Raw genomic sequence first — 25,859 nt, 5'->3', positions numbered from 1 at the left:
AAAGTGTTCACATTCAGTCGTGTTCCACTTCACTCTCAGATTGGTCCATATTTGCTTTGCATCCATGTTATTCATTACTTTGACCCACACTTTCTCTGCAGCCGGCCTCCTCAGTTCTTTCTCCCTCATACATTCATATATCATCCTTGTTTTTACATCCTTCAGACTCAACTTGCACTCCCCTTCCCCTACATACATATCTATTTCATCTTCTCCTCCGTTCACGTTCTCTCTCTCAATCATTTCCATCCATTCTTTGGGCATTGCTTTTTTTATTTTTTCTATGACCCCTTCAGCTGTACCCGGCCATATTTCATCCCCATTCCCCCTGACCTCATCTACAATCACCTGTGCCCTCATAAAACCCGGTGTGTACTCGTACACCATGTCCCTCACCTTCCTTATCCCTGCTCTCCATATTACCCTGTTAAAGATGGTCTCCCCCTCCACTGTGATTTTTGGATTTAAAAACGCTGGCTGCTCCCATACCTGCTTTACATTTTTGCATTCATACTTCACGAAACTCAGAAACTCTCCCCACGCTCCCAGCATCTCTTTGTAATAATCAGTCACTCCATCTAACATCCCTTTTTTCATTTTCATATACACTCCACTCTCACCACACCCTCCAGTTTTGTTGATAGCTTCTGTTAAACACACCTTCCACACCTGATCACTTTTATTCTTTAAGTATCTCACCATCATTTTCACCCTCAGTGCTTTTTTTTTTCTCTCTAAGTTAACCAGTTTCAGTCCCCCGTCTTCATACTCGTTTTCTAGTACTTCCCTTGCTATTCTAACCCCCTTCCCATCCCACAAAAAGTCACTCACCATCCCTCCCACTTCTTTCATCACTTTCTCAGGCACATCCATCACATTCATCACATACACCAGCTTGCTCATTATTAAACAATTTACTACAATTACCTTCCCTTTTAGCTTCAATCCTCTTCTCTTCCAAAACCCTAACGTCTTTCTAATCCTATTCACTATCCCCTCATACTGCCTATCTCTCCCTTCTTTCTCTTCTATCCCTAAATTTACACCTAACACCTTCATATACCCTTTGTTTTCCTTCATTCTGATCTCCTCCCTCTCTTCTCTGTTCTCCCCTATGTACATTATCTCTGATTTCTCTATGTTTACTTTTGCTCCTGATGCCCTACCATACTGCTCTACACTTTTTAAAACCTCTACTACACTTTCTTTGTCCCTAACTGTCACTGTTGTGTCGTCTGCATATTGATATAGCGTGCTCATCTGTCCACCCGGTAGTTCTATGCCCTTAATCCCTCTATTTTGCAATATTAGTGCCGCTAGCGGCTCTGCTGACAAGGCGTACAGCAGAGCCGATAGCGGACATCCCTGTCTAACTGATCTCTCTAATCTAAACTCCTCTGTCACTATCCCGTTTATTTTTATCTTACTCGCTGCTCTTTCATACATCCTCCTTATCCATCCTATCATCCTATTTCCAAAACCCACTTTATCTAATACCTTATATAAATACCCATGATCTACTCTATCAAATGCTTTATTCAGATCCAAACTCGCTACTATCCCTATTTTGTTCCCCTTCATGTGTGTGATGGTGTCCCTAATACTGCTTATTGTGTCGGCTATGTCTCTTCCTGGTATGCTATATGCTTGTGTGCTTCCCACCACCGTCCCTATAACCCCCTTTATCCTATTTGCTAACACCTTTGCTAGTATTTTATAATCACCATTTAACATTGTGAGTGGTCTGTAGTTTTCTAATTTGTCCCTGCTCCCTTTTTTGTAAATTATACTAACTAGCCCTATTGTCATGCTGTGTGGCATCTCTCCCTTCTCTTCTATATACCTAAATAATCTATCTAACACTGGCACTAATTCTTCCTTAAACTCTATATAAAACTCTCCTATTATCCCATCTATCCCTGGACTTTTATTCCTGCCTAACTCATCTATTGCTTTCCCTATCTCTCCTTTAGTTATCTCTCCTTCACATCCTTCTCTATCCTCATCACTCAGCCTAGCTTCCATCTTTTCTATCACCTGCCTGCTACTCTCCTCATCTACTTCTTCTTTCTTAAATAACTCCCTATAGAATTCTCCTACTCTTTCCACTATCCCTACAAAGTCAGTTATTCTTTCCCCTCTCTTTCCCTCCACTTGCTCAAAATAATTATTCTTTTGCCTTACCTTCTCTAGCCCTAAGAAATAACCTGTACATTTTTCCCCCTCTACTACATCTCTTGCCTTACTTCTAATTATTGCTCCCTTGCACTTTCCCTGTTCTATCTCTTTCAGTTCATCTTTCTTCTTTATATATTCCCCCAAATCATACTTGCCATCCTCCTCAGCTTTCTTTTCCTCTTCTCTCAACTCCTCTTTTAACTTTTTTTCCTTCTCTCTCTGTGTTTTCCCCCTCTTCCTACTGTGTTTTATGCTCATGGTCCGTACTCCCTCTTTTACCCCTTCCCACCACCTCCCTATATCTTCCTCATACATCCTGTCATCCTTCTCCCACCTTATGTATTCTCTCACTTCTTTTTTATATTTTTCATCTCTCAGCAACTCCCCGTTCATGCACCACAGTCCCCCTCCTCTTCTCTTTGTCCCCCCCCCTATTGTAAATTTTAACTCCTTATGATCACTATACGTTGTGGTTCTATATTCTATTTCTTTTATCCTTTCTGCTATGCTTTTTGTGCTTAATACTAAATCTATCCTACTCTGTTTTAATTCCCCTTTTACCAGTTGTGTTCTTGAGAACGCTCTCCTCTCTGGATTTCTTTCTCTCCATACGTCACTCAGTCCTTTCATACTTTTTAATTTTTTTAATACCTCTCTTGTTGTGTCATTTTTAAAGTGCATGTTTGTTGACACGTCCAGTTTCTCACACCACACATTGAAGTCCCCCACAATCATGCAGTTGTCATCACACATCGTTCCCATCTTTTCAATCATCACCTTTCTTTCTTTCTCCTCATTCGGCATATACACATTTACCAGCTTCATTTCCTCATTCTTATATTCAAATTTGATCCCTATCATCCTCCCATCTCCCTCATCTTCACACCTTCTTACATTCCCTATCACTCCTTTTTTTGTTAATATTGCTACACCCCTCGCATTCCCATCTCCATTATTTGCAAATACTTCTCCCCTCCATTCATCCTCCACCTCTTTCATACATCTCTCATTCCAGTGTGTTTCCTGTAAGCATATTATGTCATAATTACTCTTCCCATATATCTGATGTCTTTTGTTTTTGTTCTTTAGCCCCCTTGCATTTATTGAAATTATTGTTAACATTATTATTATTTTTACTTTCATTTTGTTATTTCCTTAGTTTTACTTTTCTTATTATTCCTCGTATGCCTCTTAGTATTCTGTCTTTTTCTTAGTTGTTTCATTTGTTCCTCTATATCCATGTCTGTTTCGGATCCTACCGTCTGTGGTGTGGTAGTCTCCTCTGCAGTCTCTGTGGGCTTAGCTCCACTCAGTGCATTCTCCGTCCTTCCTGTGTCATCCTCTCGTCGCGTTCTCCCCGGGCCTGCTTCCTCCTTTCCGTCTTGTCTTTCGACAGTCGCCCCCTTCTCTGGCCCTCTCGTCTCCTTCGTTTTGGGACCTTTCTTCTCCACCCCGTCACTCCTCCTGTCTGCCGTCCCTTCTGTCCTCACCTCACGCGCCAGCGCTCCTCTCCTCCTTCCCGCATCCTCCTCCTCGTTGTTTCCTTTCGTTCTCTCCTTCCTTTCCTTCCGGTTCGCTCCATCTTTCTTTCCGCCTTCCGTCTCCTCTGTCGGCCTCTCTCCTTCCTGCTTGCCTGCATCCTCTTTCTCTGTCTCCTCCATTTCTTTTCTGACTCCCTCCTCCTCACTTTCCATATACTCTGCCTCCCCCTCCTCACTGCCTCCGCTCTCACTTTCTTGTCCACTCTCATTTGTGTCGTCTTCTGCCTCACTCTTATTGCATCTGCATTCACTCATAAGGTTCTGGCATAGATCACATCTCTTCTTCCCCTGCGTGCATTCCCTTGCATAATGACCCTGCACTCCACATCTGTTGCAGTGAAATTCAGGGCACTCTCTCATTATGTGCCCTGGTTTAATGCACAACCTGCACACCTTCACCTGCTTGTCATGCAGCACCCTGAAGTACTCAGCTCCCAGCGCTGTGTCAAATCTAGCGGAATACGGCAGTGATTGTATTTCATTATTAAATTTTACTTTCAGGAACCTTGTCCCATCAGCTACATTTGTCCCTGGCCACATCCTTCTTTTAATGGGAGATACTGCTGATACTCCCCAGAGTTGTAGCTTTGCCAGTATCTCCCTGTCCTCAATATAAAATGGCAGATTCATGAAAGACACTACTAGCTCGTCATTTATTAGCTCTCTGACGTGCACCCGATTCTCCCCAATCTTAAATCCTTCCATGAGCCTGTCCTTTCCTTTCGGATGGCTCATCGTCATTTCATATTTTTTTTCGGTTATCTGTCTGCACGCCAGTAGCCCTCCACACAGCTCGCGTACGCAACGCATCAGCTCCATAGCCGTGTCCTCGCCCTCCATCTCTACCATCACTGTCTGCTCCCTGTCGTTCCTCTCATTTATTTTGCAGCACTTACCCTGCGTCAGCTCCGTCTCTCCACCGCTGTCACCTCCGTGGGTGTCAGCGGTTAAACTCCGCCGCTCCGTGCTTGTCTCTGCCATTGTCTCGGGAGCACTTCCTGGCAGGCTACGATTCCCCCTCACAGTGCGTCACTGCCGCGGGGGACACACACATACACACAACAAGACAATCACAACACTAATGTCCGGTTGGATTTACATATATGAGGTAGAAAAATAGGGAATGTAGAGAGAGAACAAGAAAAGCTGGAAAAGAGAGAGAAAAAAAAAGAAAAATAGTTCCTCCGCAGCCACCCGTGGTGGCTTGCTTCCGGGTCGCTGGTTGATGTCGTCACTCCGTGGTGCGTTCAAGGGCGTGTTCAGGGTGGTATGGCCGTAAGCGATTGACTCCAGCCACAATACCTCCTTTATACATGTCAATCATCACCATCATCAATTGTCCTGTTGCTTTGCGACCATAGAATCTTGAAGGGTGTGTGTGTGTGTGTGTGTGTAGGGGGGGGGGGGGGGTTAAATTGTTCTGAAAAACAAGCTCAAGGTGCAATTTTGTCGATCGTTGCAAGAAAAAAATCATTTGAATTTTCCAAAATTTCCTTCAGCAATATTGTCAGGGTTTCATATCCAGTTGTTTCCTTGATGCAGAGGAAACTCCCTGCTCTTTCATCGCTCTCTCCAAATAAGACAATTTGAAAATGATATGTTAATAAAACATGAATAAAGTAGTGTTTTGATGATAAACAAATCTGATGAATGCTCACTCTCTTCCTTCAGTGATGATGTGAGGGTTCCATATCCTTTTTTTCTTTGATGAACAGTCTTTCCTGCTCTTTCCAAGATGTGTCTCGTCTGAAGCAGCATCAACAGCGCCCTCTGCGGGTTGCAAAGAGAATCATCACCCTAATCCACAGTTTTGTTGCTTTGTGACCATTGACACTCTGGAGTTCCTTCAACTGTTTTATTGTGCAGGGAAAATAAACTGAAGGTGTCATTTTGTCCTAGTATTGCAAGCCCAAAGAAAAATCATTTGAATTTCCAATCATTTCCTTCATTAATTATGTCAGGGTTACATATACAGTTTTTTTCCTTGATGCTGAGTAAACTCACCGCTCTCTCTAAATATGACATTTTGAGAGTGACATGTTAAAATGACACGGATAAAGTCGTGTTTTGACTACATATGGACTTTTGAATGCTCACTGTCTTCCTTCAGTGATGATGTGAGGGTTCCATATCCTTTTTTTCTTTGATGAACAGTCTTTCCTGCTCTTTCCAAGATGTGTCTCGTCTGAAGCAGCAGCAACAGCGCCCTCTGCGGGTTGCAAAGAAAAGTCTAAAAAGCTTACAGCACCTGGTATTCCCAGGCGGTCTCCCATCCAAGTACTAACCAGGCCCGACCCTGCTTAGCTTCCGAGATCGGACGAGATCGGGCGTGTTCAGGGTGGTATGGCCGTAAGCGATTGACTCCAGCCACAATACCTCCTTTATACATGTCAATCATCACCATCATCAATTGTCCTGTTGCTTTGCGACCATAGAATCTTGAAGGGTGTGTGTGTGTGTGTGTAGGGGGGGGGGGGGGATTAAATTGTTCTGAAAAACAAGCTCAAGGTGCAATTTTGTCGATCGTTGCAAGAAAAAAATCATTTGAATTTTCCAAAATTTCCTTCAGCAATATTGTCAGGGTTTCATATCCAGTTGTTTCCTTGATGCAGAGGAAACTCCCTGCTCTTTCATCGCTCTCTCCAAATATGACATTTTGAAAATGATATGTTAATAAAACATGAATAAAGTAGTGTTTTGATGATAAACAAATCTGATGAATGCTCACTTTCTTCCTTCAGTGATGATGTGAGGGTTCCATATCCTTTTTTTCTTTGATGAACAGTCTTTCCTGCTCTTTCCAAGATGTGTCTCGTCTGAAGCAGCATCAACAGCGCCCTCTGCGGGTTGCAAAGAGAATCATCACCCTAATCCACAGTTTTGTTGCTTTGTGACCATTGACACTCTGGAGTTCCTTCAACTGTTTTATTGTGCAGGGAAAATAAACTGAAGGTGTCATTTTGTCCTAGTATTACAAGCCCAAAGAAAAATCATTTGAATTTCCAATCATTTCCTTCATTAATTATGTCAGGGTTACATATACAGTTTTTTTCCTTGATGCTGAGTAAACTCACCGCTCTCTCTAAATATGACATTTTGAGAGTGACATGTTAAAATGACACGGATAAAGTAGTGTTTTGACTACATATGGACTTTTGAATGCTCACTGTCTTCCTTCAGTGATGATGTGAGGGTTCCATATCCTTTTTTTCTTTGATGAACAGTCTTTCCTGCTCTTTCCAAGATGTGTCTCGTCTGAAGCAGCATCAACAGCGCCCTCTGCGGGTTGCAAAGAAAAGTCTAAAAAGCTTACAGCACCTGGTATTCCCAGGCGGTCTCCCATCCAAGTACTAACCAGGCCCGACCCTGCTTAGCTTCCGAGATCGGACGAGATCGGGCGTGTTCAGGGTGGTATGGCCGTAAGCGATTGACTCCAGCCACAATACCTCCTTTATACATGTCAATCATCACCATCATCAATTGTCCTGTTGCTTTGCGACCATAGAATCTTGAAGGGTGTGTGTGTGTGTGTGTGTGTGTAGGGGGGGGGGGGGGTTAAATTGTTCTGAAAAACAAGCTCAAGGTGCAATTTTGTCGATCGTTGCAAGAAAAAAATCATTTGAATTTTCCAAAATTTCCTTCAGCAATATTGTCAGGGTTTCATATCCAGTTGTTTCCTTGATGCAGAGGAAACTCCCTGCTCTTTCATCGCTCTCTCCAAATAAGACAATTTGAAAATGATATGTTAATAAAACATGAATAAAGTAGTGTTTTGATGATAAACAAATCTGATGAATGCTCACTCTCTTCCTTCAGTGATGATGTGAGGGTTCCATATCCTTTTTTTCTTTGATGAACAGTCTTTCCTGCTCTTTCCAAGATGTGTCTCGTCTGAAGCAGCATCAACAGCGCCCTCTGCGGGTTGCAAAGAGAATCATCACCCTAATCCACAGTTTTGTTGCTTTGTGACCATTGACACTCTGGAGTTCCTTCAACTGTTTTATTGTGCAGGGAAAATAAACTGAAGGTGTCATTTTGTCCTAGTATTGCAAGCCCAAAGAAAAATCATTTGAATTTCCAATCATTTCCTTCATTAATTATGTCAGGGTTACATATACAGTTTTTTTCCTTGATGCTGAGTAAACTCACCGCTCTCTCTAAATATGACATTTTGAGAGTGACATGTTAAAATGACACGGATAAAGTCGTGTTTTGACTACATATGGACTTTTGAATGCTCACTGTCTTCCTTCAGTGATGATGTGAGGGTTCCATATCCTTTTTTTCTTTGATGAACAGTCTTTCCTGCTCTTTCCAAGATGTGTCTCGTCTGAAGCAGCAGCAACAGTGCCCTCTGCGGGTTGCAAAGAAAAGTCTAAAAAGCTTACAGCACCTGGTATTCCCAGGCGGTCTCCCATCCAAGTACTAACCAGGCCCGACCCTGCTTAGCTTCCGAGATCGGACGAGATCGGGCGTGTTTTTTTTTTTTTTCTTTTATTATCAAAAATAGATTGAATTTACATTTTTTTTACATACATTTGTTTTTTACATCATTCCTTTACATGTTTGCCTCTGTCAGGTCTTAACTTTTAACATGTATACATCACTCGATACAGGAAACACACAAATCAATAAAAACAATAAAACCAACCAAAAACAAAAAGCCCCAAAATAAATCTTAACCAAAATCCATTCTCACCTCATTCACATCTCCATTCGTTATTTCTATGAAGGTGCTCCCGTCCACAAACCCTTTCTGAAAGTCGTCTTTCCCAATGTAGCTGTGCATCACTTTCACATCCCTTTCTGTCAAATTTTTAAAAACATTCCACACGTCACATTTTCTCCTTTCATACTGCGCAGTGTTTCTCCTTAGTTTCACTGCATATCGTGCGTGGCTCAGGACATAGTTTAACAGATTTACATTGCATCCTCTCTTTCTCTCCACCACGCCAAACAACCACAGCTTCTTCCATTCGCTCCTCCCCACAAAGTCTCCCTCCCAGCACCTATTTATTAACTCCCTTATTTTCCCAAAGTACACCCTTAGTTCCCCACATTCAACAAACTCATGCATACATGTCTCCACTCCCACTTCACATACGTCACATTCCTTTCCCACCTCCCGGTCAAACTTGCTCTTTATCAGGTTGTTGTATATCCTGTTGTGCCTTAGCATGTAGTCAAAGTGTTCACATTCAGTCGTGTTCCACTTCACTCTCAGATTGGTCCATATTTGCTTTGCATCCATGTTATTCATTACTTTGACCCACACTTTCTCTGCAGCCGGCCTCCTCAGTTCTTTCTCCCTCATACATTCATATATCATCCTTGTTTTTACATCCTTCAGACTCAACTTGCACTCCCCTTCCCCTACATACATATCTATTTCATCTTCTCCTCCGTTCACGTTCTCTCTCTCAATCATTTCCATCCATTCTTTGGGCATTGCTTTTTTTATTTTTTCTATGACCCCTTCAGCTGTACCCGGCCATATTTCATCCCCATTCCCCCTGACCTCATCTACAATCACCTGTGCCCTCATAAAACCCGGTGTGTACTCGTACACCATGTCCCTCACCTTCCTTATCCCTGCTCTCCATATTACCCTGTTAAAGATGGTCTCCCCCTCCACTGTGATTTTTGGATTTAAAAACGCTGGCTGCTCCCATACCTGCTTTACATTTTTGCATTCATACTTCACGAAACTCAGAAACTCTCCCCACGCTCCCAGCATCTCTTTGTAATAATCAGTCACTCCATCTAACATCCCTTTTTTCATTTTCATATACACTCCACTCTCACCACACCCTCCAGTTTTGTTGATAGCTTCTGTTAAACACACCTTCCACACCTGATCACTTTTATTCTTTAAGTATCTCACCATCATTTTCACCCTCAGTGCTTTTTTTTTTCTCTCTAAGTTAACCAGTTTCAGTCCCCCGTCTTCATACTCGTTTTCTAGTACTTCCCTTGCTATTCTAACCCCCTTCCCATCCCACAAAAAGTCACTCACCATCCCTCCCACTTCTTTCATCACTTTCTCAGGCACATCCATCACATTCATCACATACACCAGCTTGCTCATTATTAAACAATTTACTACAATTACCTTCCCTTTTAGCTTCAATCCTCTTCTCTTCCAAAACCCTAACGTCTTTCTAATCCTATTCACTATCCCCTCATACTGCCTATCTCTCCCTTCTTTCTCTTCTATCCCTAAATTTACACCTAACACCTTCATATACCCTTTGTTTTCCTTCATTCTGATCTCCTCCCTCTCTTCTCTGTTCTCCCCTATGTACATTATCTCTGATTTCTCTATGTTTACTTTTGCTCCTGATGCCCTACCATACTGCTCTACACTTTTTAAAACCTCTACTACACTTTCTTTGTCCCTAACTGTCACTGTTGTGTCGTCTGCATATTGATATAGCGTGCTCATCTGTCCACCCGGTAGTTCTATGCCCTTAATCCCTCTATTTTGCAATATTAGTGCCGCTAGCGGCTCTGCTGACAAGGCGTACAGCAGAGCCGATAGCGGACATCCCTGTCTAACTGATCTCTCTAATCTAAACTCCTCTGTCACTATCCCGTTTATTTTTATCTTACTCGCTGCTCTTTCATACATCCTCCTTATCCATCCTATCATCCTATTTCCAAAACCCACTTTATCTAATACCTTATATAAATACCCATGATCTACTCTATCAAATGCTTTATTCAGATCCAAACTCGCTACTATCCCTATTTTGTTCCCCTTCATGTGTGTGATGGTGTCCCTAATACTGCTTATTGTGTCGGCTATGTCTCTTCCTGGTATGCTATATGCTTGTGTGCTTCCCACCACCGTCCCTATAACCCCCTTTATCCTATTTGCTAACACCTTTGCTAGTATTTTATAATCACCATTTAACATTGTGAGTGGTCTGTAGTTTTCTAATTTGTCCCTGCTCCCTTTTTTGTAAATTATACTAACTAGCCCTATTGTCATGCTGTGTGGCATCTCTCCCTTCTCTTCTATATACCTAAATAATCTATCTAACACTGGCACTAATTCTTCCTTAAACTCTATATAAAACTCTCCTATTATCCCATCTATCCCTGGACTTTTATTCCTGCCTAACTCATCTATTGCTTTCCCTATCTCTCCTTTAGTTATCTCTCCTTCACATCCTTCTCTATCCTCATCACTCAGCCTAGCTTCCATCTTTTCTATCACCTGCCTGCTACTCTCCTCATCTACTTCTTCTTTCTTAAATAACTCCCTATAGAATTCTCCTACTCTTTCCACTATCCCTACAAAGTCAGTTATTCTTTCCCCTCTCTTTCCCTCCACTTGCTCAAAATAATTATTCTTTTGCCTTACCTTCTCTAGCCCTAAGAAATAACCTGTACATTTTTCCCCCTCTACTACATCTCTTGCCTTACTTCTAATTATTGCTCCCTTGCACTTTCCCTGTTCTATCTCTTTCAGTTCATCTTTCTTCTTTATATATTCCCCCAAATCATACTTGCCATCCTCCTCAGCTTTCTTTTCCTCTTCTCTCAACTCCTCTTTTAACTTTTTTTCCTTCTCTCTCTGTGTTTTCCCCCTCTTCCTACTGTGTTTTATGCTCATGGTCCGTACTCCCTCTTTTACCCCTTCCCACCACCTCCCTATATCTTCCTCATACATCCTGTCATCCTTCTCCCACCTTATGTATTCTCTCACTTCTTTTTTATATTTTTCATCTCTCAGCAACTCCCCGTTCATGCACCACAGTCCCCCTCCTCTTCTCTTTGTCCCCCCCCCTATTGTAAATTTTAACTCCTTATGATCACTATACGTTGTGGTTCTATATTCTATTTCTTTTATCCTTTCTGCTATGCTTTTTGTGCTTAATACTAAATCTATCCTACTCTGTTTTAATTCCCCTTTTACCAGTTGTGTTCTTGAGAACGCTCTCCTCTCTGGATTTCTTTCTCTCCATACGTCACTCAGTCCTTTCATACTTTTTAATTTTTTTAATACCTCTCTTGTTGTGTCATTTTTAAAGTGCATGTTTGTTGACACGTCCAGTTTCTCACACCACACATTGAAGTCCCCCACAATCATGCAGTTGTCATCACACATCGTTCCCATCTTTTCAATCATCACCTTTCTTTCTTTCTCCTCATTCGGCATATACACATTTACCAGCTTCATTTCCTCATTCTTATATTCAAATTTGATCCCTATCATCCTCCCATCTCCCTCATCTTCACACCTTCTTACATTCCCTATCACTCCTTTTTTTGTTAATATTGCTACACCCCTCGCATTCCCATCTCCATTATTTGCAAATACTTCTCCCCTCCATTCATCCTCCACCTCTTTCATACATCTCTCATTCCAGTGTGTTTCCTGTAAGCATATTATGTCATAATTACTCTTCCCATATATCTGATGTCTTTTGTTTTTGTTCTTTAGCCCCCTTGCATTTATTGAAATTATTGTTAACATTATTATTATTTTTACTTTCATTTTGTTATTTCCTTAGTTTTACTTTTCTTATTATTCCTCGTATGCCTCTTAGTATTCTGTCTTTTTCTTAGTTGTTTCATTTGTTCCTCTATATCCATGTCTGTTTCGGATCCTACCGTCTGTGGTGTGGTAGTCTCCTCTGCAGTCTCTGTGGGCTTAGCTCCACTCAGTGCATTCTCCGTCCTTCCTGTGTCATCCTCTCGTCGCGTTCTCCCCGGGCCTGCTTCCTCCTTTCCGTCTTGTCTTTCGACAGTCGCCCCCTTCTCTGGCCCTCTCGTCTCCTTCGTTTTGGGACCTTTCTTCTCCACCCCGTCACTCCTCCTGTCTGCCGTCCCTTCTGTCCTCACCTCACGCGCCAGCGCTCCTCTCCTCCTTCCCGCATCCTCCTCCTCGTTGTTTCCTTTCGTTCTCTCCTTCCTTTCCTTCCGGTTCGCTCCATCTTTCTTTCCGCCTTCCGTCTCCTCTGTCGGCCTCTCTCCTTCCTGCTTGCCTGCATCCTCTTTCTCTGTCTCCTCCATTTCTTTTCTGACTCCCTCCTCCTCACTTTCCATATACTCTGCCTCCCCCTCCTCACTGCCTCCGCTCTCACTTTCTTGTCCACTCTCATTTGTGTCGTCTTCTGCCTCACTCTTATTGCATCTGCATTCACTCATAAGGTTCTGGCATAGATCACATCTCTTCTTCCCCTGCGTGCATTCCCTTGCATAATGACCCTGCACTCCACATCTGTTGCAGTGAAATTCAGGGCACTCTCTCATTATGTGCCCTGGTTTAATGCACAACCTGCACACCTTCACCTGCTTGTCATGCAGCACCCTGAAGTACTCAGCTCCCAGCGCTGTGTCAAATCTAGCGGAATACGGCAGTGATTGTATTTCATTATTAAATTTTACTTTCAGGAACCTTGTCCCATCAGCTACATTTGTCCCTGGCCACATCCTTCTTTTAATGGGAGATACTGCTGATACTCCCCAGAGTTGTAGCTTTGCCAGTATCTCCCTGTCCTCAATATAAAATGGCAGATTCATGAAAGACACTACTAGCTCGTCATTTATTAGCTCTCTGACGTGCACCCGATTCTCCCCAATCTTAAATCCTTCCATGAGCCTGTCCTTTCCTTTCGGATGGCTCATCGTCATTTCATATTTTTTTTCGGTTATCTGTCTGCACGCCAGTAGCCCTCCACACAGCTCGCGTACGCAACGCATCAGCTCCATAGCCGTGTCCTCGCCCTCCATCTCTACCATCACTGTCTGCTCCCTGTCGTTCCTCTCATTTATTTTGCAGCACTTACCCTGCGTCAGCTCCGTCTCTCCACCGCTGTCACCTCCGTGGGTGTCAGCGGTTAAACTCCGCCGCTCCGTGCTTGTCTCTGCCATTGTCTCGGGAGCACTTCCTGGCAGGCTACGATTCCCCCTCACAGTGCGTCACTGCCGCGGGGGACACACACATACACACAACAAGACAATCACAACACTAATGTCCGGTTGGATTTACATATATGAGGTAGAAAAATAGGGAATGTAGAGAGAGAACAAGAAAAGCTGGAAAAGAGAGAGAAAAAAAAAGAAAAATAGTTCCTCCGCAGCCACCCGTGGTGGCTTGCTTCCGGGTCGCTGGTTGATGTCGTCACTCCGTGGTGCGTTCAAGGGCGTGTTCAGGGTGGTATGGCCGTAAGCGATTGACTCCAGCCACAATACCTCCTTTATAAATGTCAATCATCACCATCATCAATTGTCCTGTTGCTTTGCGACCATAGAATCTTGAAGGGTGTGTGTGTGTGTGTGTGTGTGTAGGGGGGGGGGGGGTTAAATTGTTCTGAAAAACAAGCTCAAGGTGCAATTTTGTCGATCGTTGCAAGAAAAAAATCTTTTGAATTTTCCAAAATTTCCTTCAGCAATATTGTCAGGGTTTCATATCCAGTTGTTTCCTTGATGCAGAGGAAACTCCCTGCTCTTTCATCGCTCTCTCCAAATAAGACAATTTGAAAATGATATGTTAATAAAACATGAATAAAGTAGTGTTTTGATGATACAAAAATCTGATGAATGCTCACTCTCTTCCTTCAGTGAATTTCCAATCATTTCCTTCATTAATTATGTCAGGGTTACATATACAGTTTTTTTCCTTGATGCTGAGTAAACTCACCGCTCTCTCTAAATATGACATTTTGAGAGTGACATGTTAAAATGACACGGATAAAGTAGTGTTTTGACTACATATGGACTTTTGAATGCTCACTGTCTTCCTTCAGTGATGATGTGAGGGTTCCATATCCTTTTTTTCTTTGATGAACAGTCTTTCCTGCTCTTTCCAAGATGTGTCTCGTCTGAAGCAGCATCAACAGCGCCTTCTGCGGGTTGCAAAGAAAAGTCTAAAAAGCTTACAGCACCTGGTATTCCCAGGCGGTCTCCCATCCAAGTACTAACCAGGCCCGACCCTGCTTAGCTTCCGAGATCGGACGAGATCGGGCGTGTTCAGGGTGGTATGGCCGTAAGCGATTGACTCCAGCCACAATACCTCCTTTATACATGTCAATCATCACCATCATCAATTGTCCTGTTGCTTTGCGACCATAGAATCTTGAAGGGTGTGTGTGTGTGTGTGTGTGTGTAGGGGGGGGGGGGGGGTTAAATTGTTCTGAAAAACAAGCTCAAGGTGCAATTTTGTCGATCGTTGCAAGAAAAAAATCATTTGAATTTTCCAAAATTTCCTTCAGCAATATTGTCAGGGTTTCATATCCAGTTGTTTCCTTGATGCAGAGGAAACTCCCTGCTCTTTCATCGCTCTCTCCAAATAAGACAATTTGAAAATGATATGTTAATAAAACATGAATAAAGTAGTGTTTTGATGATAAACAAATCTGATGAATGCTCACTCTCTTCCTTCAGTGATGATGTGAGGGTTCCATATCCTTTTTTTCTTTGATGAACAGTCTTTCCTGCTCTTTCCAAGATGTGTCTCGTCTGAAGCAGCATCAACAGCGCCCTCTGCGGGTTGCAAAGAGAATCATCACCCTAATCCACAGTTTTGTTGCTTTGTGACCATTGACACTCTGGAGTTCCTTCAACTGTTTTATTGTGCAGGGAAAATAAACTGAAGGTGTCATTTTGTCCTAGTATTGCAAGCCCAAAGAAAAATCATTTGAATTTCCAATCATTTCCTTCATTAATTATGTCAGGGTTACATATACAGTTTTTTTCCTTGATGCTGAGTAAACTCACCGCTCTCTCTAAATATGACATTTTGAGAGTGACATGTTAAAATGACACGGATAAAGTCGTGTTTTGACTACATATGGACTTTTGAATGCTCACTGTCTTCCTTCAGTGATGATGTGAGGGTTCCATATCCTTTTTTTCTTTGATGAACAGTCTTTCCTGCTCTTTCCAAGATGTGTCTCGTCTGAAGCAGCAGCAACAGCGCCCTCTGCGGGTTGCAAAGAAAAGTCTAAAAAGCTTACAGCACCTGGTATTCCCAGGCGGTCTCCCATCCAAGTACTAAACAGGCCCGACCCTGCTTAGCTTCCGAGATCGGACGAGATCGGGCGTGTTCAGGGTGGTATGGCCGTAAGCGATTGACTCCAGCCACAATACCTCCTTTATAAATGTCAATCATCACCATCATCAATTGTCCTGTTGCTTTGCGACCATAGAATCTTGAAGGGTGTGTGTGTGTGTGTGTGTGTGTAGGGGGGGGGGGGGTTAAATTGTTCTGAAAAACAAGCTCAAGGTGCAATTTTGTCGATCGTTGCAAGAAAAAAATCTTTTGAATTTTCCAAAATTTCCTTCAGCAATATTGTCAGGGTTTCATATCCAGTTGTTTCCTTGATGCAGAGGAAACTCCCTGCTCTTTCATCGCTCTCTCCAAATAAGACAATTTGAAAATGATATGTTAATAAAACATGAATAAAGTAGTGTTTTGATGATACAAAAATCTGATGAATGCTCACTCTCTTCCTTCAGTGAATTTCCAATCATTTCCTTCATTAATTATGTCAGGGTTACATATACAGTTTTTTTCCTTGATGCTGAGTAAACTCACCGCTCTCTCTAAATATGACATTTTGAGAGTGACATGTTAAAATGACACGGATAAAGTAGTGTTTTGACTACATATGGACTTTTGAATGCTCACTGTCTTCCTTCAGTGATGATGTGAGGGTTCCATATCCTTTTTTTCTTTGATGAACAGTCTTTCCTGCTCTTTCCAAGATGTGTCTCGTCTGAAGCAGCATCAACAGCGCCCTCTGCGGGTTGCAAAGAAAAGTCTAAAAAGCTTACAGCACCTGGTATTCCCAGGCGGTCTCCCATCCAAGTACTAACCAGGCCCAACCCTGCTTAGCTTCCGAGATCGGACGAGATCGGGCGTGTTCAGGGTGGTATGGCCGTAAGCGATTGACTCCAGCCACAATACCTCCTTATACATGTCAATCATCACCATCATCAATTGTCCTGTTGCTTTGCGACCATAGAATCTTGAAGGGTGTGTGTGTGTGTGTGTGTGTGTGTAGGGGGGGGGGGGGGGGTTAAATTGTTCTGAAAAACAAGCTCAAGGTGCAATTTTGTCGATCGTTGCAAGAAAAAAATCATTTGAATTTTCCAAAATTTCCTTCAGCAATATTGTCAGGGTTTCATATCCAGTTGTTTCCTTGATGCAGAGGAAACTCCCTGCTCTTTCATCGCTCTCTCCAAATAAGACAATTTGAAAATGATATGTTAATAAAACATGAATAAAGTAGTGTTTTGATGATACAAAAATCTGATGAATGCTCACTCTCTTCCTTCAGTGAATTTCCAATCATTTCCTTCATTAATTATGTCAGGGTTACATATACAGTTTTTTTCCTTGATGCTGAGTAAACTCACCGCTCTCTCTAAATATGACATTTTGAGAGTGACATGTTAAAATGACACGGATAAAGTCGTGTTTTGACTACATATGGACTTTTGAATGCTCACTGTCTTCCTTCAGTGATGATGTGAGGGTTCCATATCCTTTTTTTCTTTGATGAACAGTCTTTCCTGCTCTTTCCAAGATGTGTCTCGTCTGAAGCAGCAGCAACAGCGCCCTCTGCGGGTTGCAAAGAAAAGTCTAAAAAGCTTACAGCACCTGGTATTCCCAGGCGGTCTCCCATCCAAGTACTAACCAGGCCCGACCCTGCTTAGCTTCCGAGATCGGACGAGATCGGGCGTGTTCAGGGTGGTATGGCCGTAAGCGATTGACTCCAGCCACAATACCTCCTTTATACATGTCAATCATCACCATCATCAATTGTCCTGTTGCTTTGCGACCATAGAATCTTGAAGGGTGTGTGTGTGTGTGTAGGGGGGGGGGGGGGGTTAAATTGTTCTGAAAAACAAGCTCAAGGTGCAATTTTGTCGATCGTTGCAAGAAAAAAATCATTTGAATTTTCCAAAATTTCCTTCAGCAATATTGTCAGGGTTTCATATCCAGTTGTTTCCTTGATGCAGAGGAAACTCCCTGCTCTTTCATCGCTCTCTCCAAATAAGACAATTTGAAAATGATATGTTAATAAAACATGAATAAAGTAGTGTTTTGATGATAAACAAATCTGATGAATGCTCACTGTCTTCCTTCAGTGATGATGTGAGGGTTCCATATCCTTTTTTTCTTTGATGAACAGTCTTTCCTGCTCTTTCCAAGATGTGTCTCGTCTGAAGCAGCATCAACAGCGCCCTCTGCGGGTTGCAAAGAGAATCATCACCCTAATCCACAGTTTTGTTGCTTTGTGACCATTGACACTCTGGAGTTCCTTCAACTGTTTTATTGTGCAGGGAAAATAAACTGAAGGTGTCATTTTGTCCTAGTATTGCAAGCCCAAAGAAAAATCATTTGAATTTCCAATCATTTCCTTCATTAATTATGTCAGGGTTACATATACAGTTTTTTTCCTTGATGCTGAGTAAACTCACCGCTCTCTCTAAATATGACATTTTGAGAGTGACATGTTAAAATGACACGGATAAAGTCGTGTTTTGACTACATATGGACTTTTGAATGCTCACTGTCTTCCTTCAGTGATGATGTGAGGGTTCCATATCCTTTTTTTCTTTGATGAACAGTCTTTCCTGCTCTTTCCAAGATGTGTCTCGTCTGAAGCAGCAGCAACAGCGCCCTCTGCGGGTTGCAAAGAAAAGTCTAAAAAGCTTACAGCACCTGGTATTCCCAGGCGGTCTCCCATCCAAGTACTAACCAGGCCCGACCCTGCTTAGCTTCCGAGATCGGACGAGATCGGGCGTGTTCAGGGTGGTATGGCCGTAAGCGATTGACTCCAGCCACAATACCTCCTTTATACATGTCAATCATCACCATCATCAATTGTCCTGTTGCTTTGCGACCATAGAATCTTGAAGGGTGTGTGTGTGTGTGTGTGTGTGTGTGTGTGTGTGTGTGTGTGTGTAGGGGGGGGGGGGGTTAAATTGTTCTGAAAAACAAGCTCAAGGTGCAATTTTGTCGATCGTTGCAAGAAAAAAATCATTTGAATTTTCCAAAATTTCCTTCAGCAATATTGTCAGGGTTTCATATCCAGTTGTTTCCTTGATGCAGAGGAAACTCCCTGCTCTTTCATCGCTCTCTCCAAATAAGACAATTTGAAAATGATATGTTAATAAAACATGAATAAAGTAGTGTTTTGATGATACAAAAATCTGATGAATGCTCACTCTCTTCCTTCAGTCAATTTCCAATCATTTCCTTCATTAATTATGTCAGGGTTACATATACAGTTTTTTTCCTTGATGCTGAGTAAACTCACCGCTCTCTCTAAATATGACATTTTGAGAGTGACATGTTAAAATGACACGGATAAAGTAGTGTTTTGACTACATATGGACTTTTGAATGCTCACTGTCTTCCTTCAGTGATGATGTGAGGGTTCCATATCCTTTTTTTCTTTGATGAACAGTCTTTCCTGCTCTTTCCAAGATGTGTCTCGTCTGAAGCAGCAGCAACAGCGCCCTCTGCGGGTTGCAAAGAAAAGTCTAAAAAGCTTACAGCACCTGGTATTCCCAGGCGGTCTCCCATCCAAGTACTAACCAGGCCCGACCCTGCTTAGCTTCCGAGATCGGACGAGATCGGGCGTGTTCAGGGTGGTATGGCCGTAAGCGATTAACTCCAGCCACAATACCTCCTTTATACATGTCAATCATCACCATCATCAATTGTCCTGTTGCTTTGCGACCATAGAATCTTGAAGGGTGTGTGTGTGTGTGTGTAGGGGGGGGGGGGATTAAATTGTTCTGAAAAACAAGCTCAAGGTGCAATTTTGTCGATCGTTGCAAGAAAAAAATCATTTGAATTTTCCAAAATTTCCTTCAGCAATATTGTCAGGGTTTCATATCCAGTTGTTTCCTTGATGCAGAGGAAACTCCCTGCTCTTTCATCGCTCTCTCCAAATAAGACAATTTGAAAATGATATGTTAATAAAACATGAATAAAGTAGTGTTTTGATGATACAAAAATCTGATGAATGCTCACTCTCTTTCTTCAGTGAATTTCCAATCATTTCCTTCATTAATTATGTCAGGGTTACATATACAGTTTTTTTCCTTGATGCTGAGTAAACTCACCGCTCTCTCTAAATATGACATTTTGAGAGTGACATGTTAAAATGACACGGATAAAGTAGTGTTTTGACTACATATGGACTTTTGAATGCTCACTGTCTTCCTTCAGTGATGATGTGAGGGTTCCATATCCTTTTTTTCTTTGATGAACAGTCTTTCCTGCTCTTTCCAAGATGTGTCTCGTCTGAAGCAGCATCAACAGCGCCCTCTGCGGGTTGCAAAGAGAATCATCACCCTAATCCACAGTTTTGTTGCTTTGTGACCATTGACACTCTGGAGTTCCTTCAACTGTTTTATTGTGCAGGGAAAATAAACTGAAGGTGTCATTTTGTCCTAGTATTGCAAGCCCAAAGAAAAATCATTTGAATTTTCAATCATTTCCTTCATTAATTATGTCAGGGTTACATATACAGTTTTTTTCCTTGATGCTGAGTAAACTCACCGCTCTCTCTAAATATGACATTTTGAGAGTGACATGTTAAAATGACACGGATAAAGTAGTGTTTTGACTACATATGGACTTTTGAATGCTCACTGTCTTCCTTCAGTGATGATGTGAGGGTTCCATATCCTTTTTTTCTTTGATGAACAGTCTTTCCTGCTCTTTCCAAGATGTGTCTCGTCTGAAGCAGCATCAACAGCGCCCTCTGCGGGTTGCAAAGAAAAGTCTAAAAAGCTTACAGCACCTGGTATTCCCAGGCGGTCTCCCATCCAAGTACTAACCAGGCCCGACCCTGCTTAGCTTCCGAGATCGGACGAGATCGGGCGTGTTCAGGGTGGTATGGCTGTAAGCGATTGACTCCAGCCACAATACCTCCTTTATACATATGAATCATCACCATCATCAATTGTCCTGTTGCTTTGCGACCATGGAATCTTGAAGGGTGTGTGTGTGTGTGTAGGGGGGGGGGGGGGGGGTTAAATTGTTCTGAAAAACAAGCTCAAGGTGCAATTTTGTCGATCGTTGCAAGAAAAAAATCATTTGAATTTTCCAAAATTTCCTTCAGCAATATTGTCAGGGTTTCATATCCAGTTGTTTCCTTGATGCAGAGGAAACTCCCTGCTCTTTCATCGCTCTCTCCAAATATGACATTTTGAAAATGATATGTTAATAAAACATGAATAAAGTAGTGTTTTGATGATAAACAAATCTGATGAATGCTCACTTTCTTCCTTCAGTGATGATGTGACGGTTCCATATCCTTTTTTTCTCTGATGATCAGTCTTTCCTGCTCTTTCCAAGATGTTTCTCACCTGAAGCAGAAGCAACTGCACCATCTGCTGGCGGCAAAGAGAATCATCACCCTAATCCACAGTTTTGTTGCTTTGTGACCATTGACACTCTGGAGTTCCTTCAACTGTTTTATTGTGCAGGGAAAATAAACTGAAGGTGTCATTTTGTCCTAGTATTGCAAGCCCAAAGAAAAATCATTTGAATTTCCAATCATTTCCTTCATTAATTATGTCAGGGTTACATATACAGTTTTTTTCCTTGATGCTGAGTAAACTCACCGCTCTCTCTAAATATGACATTTTGAGAGTGACATGTTAAAATGACACGGATAAAGTAGTGTTTTGACTACATATGGACTTTTGAATGCTCACTGTCTTCCTTCAGTGATGATGTGAGGGTTCCATATCCTTTTTTTCTTTGATGAACAGTCTTTCCTGCTCTTTCCAAGATGTGTCTCGTCTGAAGCAGCATCAACAGCGCCCTCTGCGGGTTGCAAAGAAAAGTCTAAAAAGCTTACAGCACCTGGTATTCCCAGGCGGTCTCCCATCCAAGTACTAACCAGGCCCGACCCTGCTTAGCTTCCGAGATCGGACGAGATCGGGCGTGTTCAGGGTGGTATGGCCGTAAGCGATTGACTCCAGCCACAATACCTCCTTTATACATGTCAATCATCACCATCATCAATTGTCCTGTTGCTTTGCGACCATAGAATCTTGAAGGGTGTGTGTGTGTGTGTGTGTGTGTAGGGGGGGGGGGATTAAATTGTTCTGAAAAACAAGCTCAAGGTGCAATTTTGTCGATCGTTGCAAGAAAAAAATCATTTGAATTTTCCAAAATTTCCTTCAGCAATATTGTCAGGGTTTCATATCCAGTTGTTTCCTTGATGCAGAGGAAACTCCCTGCTCTTTCATCGCTCTCTCCAAATATGACAATTTGAAAATGATATGTTAATAAAACATGAATAAAGTAGTGTTTTGATGATAAACAAATCTGATGAATGCTCACTCTCTTCCTTCAGTGATGATGTGAGGGTTCCATATCCTTTTTTTCTTTGATGAACAGTCTTTCCTGCTCTTTCCAAGATGTGTCTCGTCTGAAGCAGCATCAACAGCGCCCTCTGCGGGTTGCAAAGAGAATCATCACCCTAATCCACAGTTTTGTTGCTTTGTGACCATTGACACTCTGGAGTTCCTTCAACTGTTTTATTGTGCAGGGAAAATAAACTGAAGGTGTCATTTTGTCCTAGTATTGCAAGCCCAAAGAAAAATCATTTGAATTTCCAATCATTTCCTTCATTAATTATGTCAGGGTTACATATACAGTTTTTTTCCTTGATGCTGAGTAAACTCACCGCTCTCTCTAAATATGACATTTTGAGAGTGACATGTTAAAATGACACGGATAAAGTAGTGTTTTGACTACATATGGACTTTTGAATGCTCACTGTCTTCCTTCAGTGATGATGTGAGGGTTCCATATCCTTTTTTTCTTTGATGAACAGTCTTTCCTGCTCTTTCCAAGATGTGTCTCGTCTGAAGCAGCATCAACAGCGCCCTCTGCGGGTTGCAAAGAAAAGTCTAAAAAGCTTACAGCACCTGGTATTCCCAGGCGGTCTCCCATCCAAGTACTAACCAGGCCCGACCCTGCTTAGCTTCCGAGATCGGACGAGATCGGGCGTGTTCAGGGTGGTATGGCCGTAAGCGATTGACTCCAGCCACAATACCTCCTTTATACATGTCAATCATCACCATCATCAATTGTCCTGTTGCTTTGCGACCATAGAATCTTGAAGGGTGTGTGTGTGTGTGTGTGTAGGGGGGGGGGGGATTCAATTGTTCTGAAAAACAAGCTCAAGGTGCAATTTTGTCGATCGTTGCAAGAAAAAAATCATTTGAATTTTCCAAAATTTCCTTCAGCAATATTGTCAGGGTTTCATATCCAGTTGTTTCCTTGATGCAGAGTAAACTCCCTGCTCTTTCATCGCTCTCTCCAAATATGACATTTTGAAAATGATATGTCAATAAAACATGAATAAAGTAGTGTTTTGATGATAAACAAATCTGATGAATGCTCACTGTCTTCCTTCAGTGATGATGTGAGGGTTCCATATCCTTTTTTTCTCTGATGATCAGTCTTTCCTGCTCTTTCCAAGATGTTTCTCACCTGAAGCAGAAGCAACTGCACCATCTGCTGGCGGCAAAGAGAATCATCACCCTAATCCACAGTTTTGTTGCTTTGTGACCATTGACACTCTGGAGTTCCTTCAACTGTTTTATTGTGCAGGGAAAATAAACTGAAGGTGTCATTTTGTCCTAGTATTGCAAGCCCAAAGAAAAATCATTTGAATTTCCAATCATTTCCTTCATTAATTATGTCAGGGTTACATATACAGTTTTTTTCCTTGATGCTGAGTAAACTCACCGCTCTCTCTAAATATGACATTTTGAGAGTGACATGTTAAAATGACACGGATAAAGTAGTGTTTTGACTACATATGGACTTTTGAATGCTCACTGTCTTCCTTCAGTGATGATGTGAGGGTTCCATATCCTTTTTTTCTTTGATGAACAGTCTTTCCTGCTCTTTCCAAGATGTGTCTCGTCTGAAGCAGCATCAACAGCGCCCTCTGCGGGTTGCAAAGAAAAGTCTAAAAAGCTTACAGCACCTGGTATTCCCAGGCGGTCTCCCATCCAAGTACTAACCAGGCCCGACCCTGCTTAGCTTCCGAGATCGGACGAGATCGGGCGTGTTCAGGGTGGTATGGCCGTAAGCGATTGACTCCAGCCACAATACCTCCTTTATACATGTGAATCATCACCATCATCAATTGTCCTGTTGCTTTGCGACCATAGAATCTTGAAGGGTGTGTGTGTGTGTGTGTGTGTAGGGGGGGGGGGGGGTTAAATTGTTCTGAAAAACAAGCTCAAGGTGCAATTTTGTCGATCGTTGCAAGAAAAAAATCATTTGAATTTTCCAAAATTTCCTTCAGCAATATTGTCAGGGTTTCATATCCAGTTGTTTCCTTGATGCAGAGGAAACTCCCTGCTCTTTCATCGCTCTCTCCAAATATGACAATTTGAAAATGATATGTTAATAAAACATGAATAAAGTAGTGTTTTGATGATAAACAAATCTGATGAATGCTCACTCTCTTCCTTCAGTGATGATGTGAGGGTTCCATATCCTTTTTTTCTTTGATGAACAGTCTTTCCTGCTCTTTCCAAGATGTGTCTCGTCTGAAGCAGCATCAACAGCGCCCTCTGCGGGTTGCAAAGAGAATCATCACCCTAATCCACAGTTTTGTTGCTTTGTGACCATTGACACTCTGGAGTTCCTTCAACTGTTTTATTGTGCAGGGAAAATAAACTGAAGGTGTCATTTTGTCCTAGTATTGCAAGCCCAAAGAAAAATCATTTGAATTTCCAATCATTTCCTTCATTAATTATGTCAGGGTTACATATACAGTTTTTTTCCTTGATGCTGAGTAAACTCACCGCTCTCTCTAAATATGACATTTTGAGAGTGACATGTTAAAATGACACGGATAAAGTAGTGTTTTGACTACATATGGACTTTTGAATGCTCACTGTCTTCCTTCAGTGATGATGTGAGGGTTCCATATCCTTTTTTTCTTTGATGAACAGTCTTTCCTGCTCTTTCCAAGATGTGTCTCGTCTGAAGCAGCAGCAACAGCGCCCTCTGCGGGTTGCAAAGAAAAGTCTAAAAAGCTTACAGCACCTGGTATTCCCAGGCGGTCTCCCATCCAAGTACTAACCAGGCCCGACCCTGCTTAGCTTCCGAGATCGGACGAGATCGGGCGTGTTCAGGGTGGTATGGCCGTAAGCGATTGACTCCAGCCACAATACCTCCTTTATACATGTCAATCATCACCATCATCAATTGTCCTGTTGCTTTGCGACCATAGAATCTTGAAGGGTGTGTGTGTGTGTGTGTAGGGGGGGGGGGGGGGGGGGATTAAATTGTTCTGAAAAACAAGCTCAAGGTGCAATTTTGTCGATCGTTGCAAGAAAAAAATCATTTGAATTTTCCAAAATTTCCTTCAGCAATATTGTCAGGGTTTCATATCCAGTTGTTTCCTTGATGCAGAGGAAACTCCCTGCTCTTTCATCGCTCTCTCCAAATATGACATTTTGAAAATGATATGTCAATAAAACATGAATAAAGTAGTGTTTTGATGATAAACAAATCTGATGAATGCTCACTGTCTTCCTTCAGTGATGATGTGAGGGTTCCATATCCTTTTTTTCTCTGATGATCAGTCTTTCCTGCTCTTTCCAAGATGTTTCTCACCTGAAGCAGAAGCAACTGCACCATCTGCTGGCGGCAAAGAGAATCATCACCCTAATCCACAGTTTTGTTGCTTTGTGACCATTGACACTCTGGAGTTCCTTCAACTGTTTTATTGTGCAGGGAAAATAAACTGAAGGTGTCATTTTGTCCTAGTATTGCAAGCCCAAAGAAAAATCATTTGAATTTCCAATCATTTCCTTCATTAATTATGTCAGGGTTACATATACAGTTTTTTTCCTTGATGCTGAGTAAACTCACCGCTCTCTCTAAATATGACATTTTGAGAGTGACATGTTAAAATGACACGGATAAAGTAGTGTTTTGACTACATATGGACTTTTGAATGCTCACTGTCTTCCTTCAGTGATGATGTGAGGGTTCCATATCCTTTTTTTCTTTGATGAACAGTCTTTCCTGCTCTTTCCAAGATGTGTCTCGTCTGAAGCAGCATCAACAGCGCCCTCTGCGGGTTGCAAAGAAAAGTCTAAAAAGCTTACAGC

At 42.1% G+C, this 25,859-nt stretch overlaps 13 non-coding genes across 13 annotated transcripts; all 13 read right to left on the bottom strand.

Annotated features, from left to right (window-relative positions):
• Positions 1–5,955: 5,955 nt before the first annotated feature.
• Positions 5,956–6,074, bottom strand: LOC138406842 (5S ribosomal RNA). The gene has a single exon (XR_011240244.1). It is a non-coding gene; the product is annotated as a 5S ribosomal RNA (ribosomal RNA).
• Positions 6,075–7,025: 951 nt separating this feature from the next.
• Positions 7,026–7,144, bottom strand: LOC138406841 (5S ribosomal RNA). Its single transcript, XR_011240243.1, has one exon. It is a non-coding gene; the product is annotated as a 5S ribosomal RNA (ribosomal RNA).
• A 7,461-nt stretch (positions 7,145–14,605) lies between these two features.
• LOC138406840 (5S ribosomal RNA) lies at positions 14,606–14,724 on the bottom strand. Its single transcript, XR_011240242.1, has one exon. It is a non-coding gene; the product is annotated as a 5S ribosomal RNA (ribosomal RNA).
• Positions 14,725–15,681: 957 nt separating this feature from the next.
• On the bottom strand, positions 15,682–15,800 carry LOC138406864 (5S ribosomal RNA). The gene has a single exon (XR_011240266.1). It is a non-coding gene; the product is annotated as a 5S ribosomal RNA (ribosomal RNA).
• A 701-nt stretch (positions 15,801–16,501) lies between these two features.
• LOC138406836 (5S ribosomal RNA) lies at positions 16,502–16,620 on the bottom strand. The gene has a single exon (XR_011240238.1). It is a non-coding gene; the product is annotated as a 5S ribosomal RNA (ribosomal RNA).
• Positions 16,621–17,325: 705 nt separating this feature from the next.
• Positions 17,326–17,444, bottom strand: LOC138406839 (5S ribosomal RNA). The gene has a single exon (XR_011240241.1). It is a non-coding gene; the product is annotated as a 5S ribosomal RNA (ribosomal RNA).
• Positions 17,445–18,393: 949 nt separating this feature from the next.
• LOC138406838 (5S ribosomal RNA) lies at positions 18,394–18,512 on the bottom strand. Its single transcript, XR_011240240.1, has one exon. It is a non-coding gene; the product is annotated as a 5S ribosomal RNA (ribosomal RNA).
• A 723-nt stretch (positions 18,513–19,235) lies between these two features.
• On the bottom strand, positions 19,236–19,354 carry LOC138406837 (5S ribosomal RNA). Its single transcript, XR_011240239.1, has one exon. It is a non-coding gene; the product is annotated as a 5S ribosomal RNA (ribosomal RNA).
• Positions 19,355–20,488: 1,134 nt separating this feature from the next.
• LOC138406860 (5S ribosomal RNA) lies at positions 20,489–20,607 on the bottom strand. Its single transcript, XR_011240262.1, has one exon. It is a non-coding gene; the product is annotated as a 5S ribosomal RNA (ribosomal RNA).
• A 951-nt stretch (positions 20,608–21,558) lies between these two features.
• Positions 21,559–21,677, bottom strand: LOC138406873 (5S ribosomal RNA). Its single transcript, XR_011240275.1, has one exon. It is a non-coding gene; the product is annotated as a 5S ribosomal RNA (ribosomal RNA).
• Positions 21,678–22,631: 954 nt separating this feature from the next.
• Positions 22,632–22,750, bottom strand: LOC138406866 (5S ribosomal RNA). Its single transcript, XR_011240268.1, has one exon. It is a non-coding gene; the product is annotated as a 5S ribosomal RNA (ribosomal RNA).
• A 951-nt stretch (positions 22,751–23,701) lies between these two features.
• Positions 23,702–23,820, bottom strand: LOC138406858 (5S ribosomal RNA). Its single transcript, XR_011240260.1, has one exon. It is a non-coding gene; the product is annotated as a 5S ribosomal RNA (ribosomal RNA).
• A 954-nt stretch (positions 23,821–24,774) lies between these two features.
• Positions 24,775–24,893, bottom strand: LOC138406847 (5S ribosomal RNA). The gene has a single exon (XR_011240249.1). It is a non-coding gene; the product is annotated as a 5S ribosomal RNA (ribosomal RNA).
• Positions 24,894–25,859: the final 966 nt, after the last annotated feature.

This window comes from Paralichthys olivaceus, chromosome 23, assembly GCF_024713975.1.
Source record: "Paralichthys olivaceus isolate ysfri-2021 chromosome 23, ASM2471397v2, whole genome shotgun sequence".
NCBI classification, from domain to species: Eukaryota; Metazoa; Chordata; class Actinopteri; order Pleuronectiformes; family Paralichthyidae; genus Paralichthys; species Paralichthys olivaceus.
Note: the sequence above shows the minus strand (reverse complement) of the source record. Positions and strands in the feature narration are given on the sequence as shown.